The 6,973-nt window shown below is 41.6% G+C and overlaps 1 long non-coding RNA gene across 1 annotated transcript; it reads left to right on the forward strand.

The window, feature by feature from the left end:
- Window positions 1–3,492: 3,492 nt before the first annotated feature.
- Window positions 3,493–3,669, forward strand: LOC120521740. The gene is made up of 2 exons (XR_005632185.1): window positions 3,493–3,547; window positions 3,626–3,669. It is a non-coding gene; the product is annotated as an uncharacterized LOC120521740 (long non-coding RNA).
- The last annotated feature ends 3,304 nt before the right edge of the window (window positions 3,670–6,973 follow it).

Below are 6,973 nucleotides of genomic sequence, written 5' to 3' on the forward strand. Positions count from 1 at the left end.
AATAATTTTGTTCCCTTTTCCCTTTCGTCACAACCCCTGGAGTTTTGACATTATTTTCCTGCCCTCCCAGGCCATGTGACTACAGCGTAGACCTATCGTTAGAGACTATATTACTATTAAATTATTTTAAAGTGATCCTGGCAGCTAGGGTATCTCTTGAGTCAAATGGCTTCCAGCCCTGATAAGACGTGAACTTGAGGTAGGTTACTGACCGATGTTGAGATATTCTTACTTTTGCATTTCAACATGTGTGCCCAGTAGATATTTGAATCGTATATTGTGCACCAGTATAAAAGAACTGGGAGGTTCAAGTGCGTTCCCTGGTCACTTTTACACCACCAAGCTGTTACTGTACATGGTAAAAGTTGTACGCGGCTATAGAGTTACTTCAGATTGGGACAACGTGGAGCAGCCACAGGCACTGCCACTGTTTGGCTCAAAAAATAATATTTATCATCGTCTCTGCATTGTTTGAGACCAATCCACTAAACTGGGCCTGCCTGTCCTGGGGTTGCTTTCCACTTTTTTTACAAGGTGATTTACTTTTATTACCTTTTCACTTAATCAATCAGATATGAGGAAATCCAATGTGAATAGAAGATATTTGTCACATACCAGCTTTTGCAAAGCTTCAGTTTGATTTTACAAAACAGTTCCTTAGAGCTGTCTGCATCACTCAAACGTTTTCAAATGAATTTGATGCAAAGTGAGATTAAATTAGATCTACATAAAAACGTTTTAGTAGCACCCCATTACCACGAAAACATTTAACTACATTTCAACTTTAACTACATTTGTCCAATATTCCATTGGTCTTCGTGTTAGTCTGCAATTGCACAACAGCCCGCAAATCTCGTGGTAGAAACTTCTTCAAGGCATACACTTAACATTTTAGTTCCTTTATTTCTTCACTTACATAAAGCAAATAGGTTTTAATTACCGAGGGATTTAAAAAGCCAATTGGCGGCTTTCATGATCACATAAGAACTGCTAGTTTACTGCCAGAATGATCTTACAGCGTTGTACTTTAATTTGTGATTGAATTTTATGATCTCACCAGGCACACGTAATTAACCTCAGTATTTCATGCGTCTTGATTATTTCAAAGCGCGATTGGGTATCTGATTGGTGATCTTTTCTCGGCTTACGCGTGTTGTTATTATCATTAAGCGGTCGGCCGCTTCATTCCGATGTATACACAAAAGACTGTACTGCGCTTCAAACTTTACTGCGCTGTTGATTTTCCCTTTGCTGTTTCAAAATGTGGTGTGAACCAGGGTCAGATAGCCCGTGGTGTTGCTGCTCTTTATCTTCTGCGCGATGCTTTTTGCTCAGCCCGCGTTTCAAGGGCCGAGCAAATGTAAAACACCAGAAGCCTGCTGTCATGCATTATGTTGAGCCGAGAGCTGGCGCTCCATGAACCGTAACCGCTCAGTGCACCGACAGTGAGGTGATACGTCACCATCAGTCGGACTTGTTGGGCATTTAAAGCGGTGCAGCCTTCTGATCTTTCCATGGGTGGATGTGGCGTCACCAGCCCGGCAGACTCAGCCTTTGTGATGAAGGCGCCTCTGCGGGGAATTTCACGGGAGCACCCGTGGAGGTGAGCTGATGAGATGCTCTACGCATTTGTCCTTTTCTAATCTTGTTCTCGAAGATTACTACTGAAAGCTCTCATTATGTGGCTCAGGTCTGGTTTATGTTAGGTATGACGTTTTAGGCACAAAAGTGCATAATTGATCAGACACTAGCAGGCTCCCCTCTCTCTTTCACGTTTTCTAGCGGACTGAGTGCTCATAGGCTTTAGTACAGGCAAGAAAGGAGGGAATTAGTAGTTAAGCCTGCCATTGTGTGCATAGACCCTTGCTCGATTGGTGCAGTGCCCTTTCGTGACCTGTATGTGGGCATTCACAAATATCAGATTATTCCTTTGGAAGAAGCCATGCAAATTCTGTTCAGTTAAGATGGGCTAAACCTAACTAAGTTGAGGTTTTCCATTTTCCCTCCTGAAACCCAGCATTCCTAAAGCTTTCCAGGTGTGAAATCTACAATTTAACTTTTAAAACCGATACCCTCAATATGCTTTAATGCGATATGGTGAGTAAACTGGTTTGAACATCGGTACTAAAAATTGGGAGTGGTGTACTGCTTGGACATTTGCTTAAGTAACCTTTTGGGTGAATGGCCAGTAGTCAGCCCTTTGGTGGGGAGATCTTTACAGATCAAGAGGTATGGAGCCTTTAAAAGGATTATTTTTGTTACAATCCTGGGAAAGATTTGCATCTTTGCCTGAAGGGGACCGAGTTGCCTTTTATTGGCCAACTAAAAAGATTACAATATACAAGCTTTCGAGGTGTCATTTTGCTTGGCTTTTCTCCTGAAAAGTTACAAAGCAAATTGCTTTATGCAACTTATATTGATTAAACCTTTTCACTACAAAGTGTCTCTGACTGTGCTGTTCGAGTCCAATCTAGATGGTTTTGCTCTTATAGTTTAGCATTGTCAGCTGAATAAAGCCTAAACTGTGTGACTCTTTAGATGCTGGGAGCTCTCGCCGGTGTACACCTTCTCCCTGTACTACAATCCTTCTCCAATTGATGGGTCTTCCCATTGTAAGAACAAATCCAGCTGTGGTGCAGATTGAATGCCAATACAACAGGTAAAAGGGAACCAGTCCCACTTGGCCAGAGTATATACTAATGAAAAGCCAGACAAGTTACAAAGCGGATCACGATGTACGGCACATTATGGCGTGTTGAAACTACAAAGAATCTACCTGATTTGAGAGAGACCTGTCATGTTGCTCACCCCTTTCTTTTGTCCTTTTTCTTCCCCAGGCTACACAATGTAAGCAGCAATGCTTCACAAACCCCACTTGGGTTCCCTACACCTCCACAATATCTGCAGGGGCCCGTTCTAGGCTTCTCGCTTGTTATAATGAGCAGTAGGTGTACACATTAGTGCAAATGGAAAGTAGGATTTTTAAATGTGATCTGAACACCTTGCCAACATTTCACATGCGGGTAGCTGGAGTGAGCTGAGTCCAGCCAGCACCCCTTCTTCCTAGGAGACCTCGTTAACCTTCAATGCATGGACAGCACCCAACCATGAGCCTCTCCATTGTCTTTGTGGACCGCTGTGTGGCCACTCCTGGGTCCAATGCATCCCGCCCAGCCTACCTTCATTGGGAATAATGGGTGGGTGTGAGATAGTCGGACTAGATCTTGGTCTGGAAACCCGTGATATGGTCCATCTTGTGTATGCAGGTGTTTCTTAGACAGCCAACTGACAGGCTCAATTCCAATTCGTGTCTACTGATCTGTAGTGCAGTTCCAGCTGGATGCCTTCAGGTTTATGGCCTGACTACTACTGGATTCAGTAAGTCCTTTCCTCCATCTTTTGGAGAATCCCATTGGATCTCACAGGTTTGACGGTACTCTTGCATGTCTACTTGCAGATCTTCGTACCTGCCATCTGAAGGTGACCTTAGCGTCTGCTAATGTGATCCTTTGAATAAGGATTGTTCATATGACTCTGCACTGAGCCAGTAAGTGACTGACTGGGAGGATGAGGGTTCACCTGTTCAGAAGAGGTAGCAGGTTGTGATTGGTGGCTGTGCTTTCAGGTGGAGCTCAGTGGATGGGAACAATGCTGTCTGTAGCTGCTGTGGCTGAAGCTGTGTAGCGCCCTCCCTTCAGGAGGCTCTGGTGCTCTAAACACAGGCCTTGGGGAGCAAATAGAGTGACCTTTGTGAGCTTCTGTAGTGTCCAGTCTGGGATACACCAACTAATTGTGTTTGCAGGTGAAGTGAGTGCACCAGCTGGATGGCGGAGACCATTTCTGTTAGCCCTCTTTTTCTGGGAGAAGGTCTACTCCTTTGTCCTCTGTATCTCAGGCCTTGTCTCCCTCCCGGCTTAAGACAGAAGTCCCTGCAGGTAACTGGTCTGAACAGGTGTAAATGCAAGCCATGTTAAGGACTGCTTTTTGATTCTAGCCCTAGTGAGTTGCAGTGTGTTTTTTATGTTTTCTTCATTCCCTAATGTCTGTCTTTTCTCTTGCAGACTCCCAATTTCAAGATTTACATCAGCAGGTGCTGTTGTAGGTGTCCTGGCTGTCTCCTGTGTGGCTGTGCTATTCTTTGCTTACAGAAGAAGCAAGGGGCTCTGTTAATACTAAGCAACCAAAATTTTAAATTTCACTGCATTACCTATAGTATATTTTCAGGGGGTGGTGTACAGGTGCCTATTTAAATAGCTTTCTTGTCTTTCTGAATCTTCTAGACAGATGGTGCCACATGCATAGCCACTACCTCATGGAACAATCTCCTGACCATCAATTTGCTTTAGGATTTTGGGGTGAAATGCGTACTAAAGGCTGCTCTCTAACCAACTTTGGTAGAAGTGTCCTCTCCACAAAACCATTGTGCCTACTAATTAGGGCAAAAAGTCTCCATGCACTTGGGAGATCTGCCATCCAAAATCTGACACATTGCTCTTAATCTCTGGTACCCACCAGAGTTCAGACATTACAGCAGCTATTCATTAAAATGGCACAATCTAGACCTGAGCCTCAAATGTATTTGGGGAAGGGGGTATGACCGCTGGCATTGTACCACCCTGTGTCATTTGTGATCATTTATAACTTTTCTCTGCATTCAGACAAACCCAGCAGCTCTTTAACCCAAAACATTTGTTTTCTATATGCATCAGGATCCACCAAAGTAGGGGACTAAACTTGTGGGGTCAGGGAGGCAAACAAAGTGTCCTAAATTTACAGACCCTACCCGTGACAAACTGTTGGAGGCTAGAAACAAATTTAAAACAAGCAGGACCAAATCCTGGGTATCCAGAAGAAGTGTCTCATTTGACGGCTTGTTTGGCTTTGATTTAAAGACCCTTTTTGCTGAGACTGAATCTTAATGGCACTCATAGCTGAGTAACCCTGCTGTCAGATCTTTTATTTTGAGTTATCTTTTAGATGGAGTAACTTTCTCCACTAAGACAAGTTCTTGCTGGAAGAACAGCAATTTAATTTACAAGGTGTGTGTGTGTGTGTATATATATATATATATATATATATATATATATATATATATATATATATATATATATATATATATATATATATATTGCCTATTTCATGATCCAGCTGGGATGTCAGAACTAAGATCTATTCTCCGTTGTGAATCACGAATCAAACTTGATATTTTTCTCTCTTCTAGTTTCTGGGATTTCATTAAATAACACCAACTGAATTTTTAACAACAAAGTTTAGGTTCCTTGTAACAAGCAGTTGTTTTGTGTAAGAGGTACAGGTTTTGAATTTATGACTTAAAGCAGGGGTCCTCAATTGCGGTCCTGGAGGCTAAATTGGCTAAAGGCTTTCATTCCAACCAGGGTCAAACTAGAACTTGGTCCTTGCTGCTGATAGATATTTGAATTATAGTGCCTTGTTAGTGCCTTTTATTCATCAAGAGACAAATTTTAGTTATTGTAGATCAGGGGTCCTCAATTACAGTCCTGGGGGTCTGTGTGTTATGGTTGCAGGTTTCACTTCTAACCGATTTTCTTCATTAGAACCTTTTTACTAGCAAGCAATGTTTTTGGATCTTAATTTTAGTTCTCTTGCCTGTTACCGTTCACAAATCTAATTGCTTATTAGATTTAAGCAGCAGCATTAAGTTTTGGTGTTGCCCGTTATCTTTATCAGGCATTCATTAATGAGATGCAGATAACCAATAAACCATGCAGCAGCTCTCCGGCTCACGTACTTGCCATGAACTATCGGTGATTAAAAAATAAATAAATGAATATAGGAGGAATTGGCAGAATTCATTAACTTTAAATCTGTTCTGGTCCGTAAAACACATGGATATTATGTTTTCTAAGAGGACATCTACAGTGCAATTACAATTACTCTTCAATGAATACAAGCATTAAAAGCTAAATAGTTCAATACCAAGTTCATTATCCGCATGGACTGCTTAATAATTACCGTACTATGGACAAAGTTCTCCCGTGGATAAGTCAGAGCTTGATTTTTATCGTACAATTTCTACTATTTTATAAGTAACCGGCTCGCATAATCAGATGCACGAGGAAGCTCACTCTCTATTGGTCCAAAGAGATTACGATACTAACTTGCCACCTGGGAGTAGCAGACACCGCGGCCTTTATGTGGGTGCGGCAGTACGCTGCTATCCCGACGTGAGGCGCCTAATCTCGCTCTTCTGTGCCCACGTGACCACACAGTATGCAAACTACTCCAAGCGACGTTTGCACTTTATTTATTATTATTTTTTTTTTTTTTTTTTGTGCTTATCTCGCACCTTCAGTAGGTATCCCATATCTGATAGGCGTCCGATCAGAAGAAAATATAAAGCTAGTTTAAAATTAAACTTGTTGAAGTCTGGAAAATTGCTTAACTACGCTGCTGCAGCAAAATTCAATGTGTCACGAGAGCGATGTGAGATTGGAAGGAGGCTTTTTTTTTATTAATTTTATTACAATCCATACAAAGCAATCAAGTTTTACAAAAAAATTTAAGGCTTGTAAAAATACCTAAATTAATAAATTCTCTGTGCTTTATAAACTTATTTTAAAATATTACTGATTAGATCCTGCCATGTTTTGAAAAAGTCTGTACAGATCCTCTAACTGAGTATTTGATTTTTCCAATTTCAAATAATATAACACATCAGTTTCCCACTGACTTAAAGAGGAGAGTTTGGGTTCTTCCAGTTTATCAGAATAAGTCTGCGTGCCAACAGTGTAGTGAATGCAATCACAATTTGTTTGTCTTTCTCCACTTTAAGACCCTCTGGAAGAACCCCAAACACAGCTGTTAATGGGTTAGGAGGGATTGTGAGTCCAAGGCTGTCTGAGAGGTAATTAAAATTTTTGTCCAGAATAATGTTAATTTGGTGCAGGCCCAGAACATGTGACCTAGTGAGGCTGGGGCTTGGTTGCAGCGT

The sequence above is a fragment of the Polypterus senegalus genome, unplaced genomic scaffold (genome assembly GCF_016835505.1).
Source record: "Polypterus senegalus isolate Bchr_013 unplaced genomic scaffold, ASM1683550v1 scaffold_2630, whole genome shotgun sequence".
Lineage (NCBI taxonomy): Eukaryota > Metazoa > Chordata > Cladistia > Polypteriformes > Polypteridae > Polypterus > Polypterus senegalus.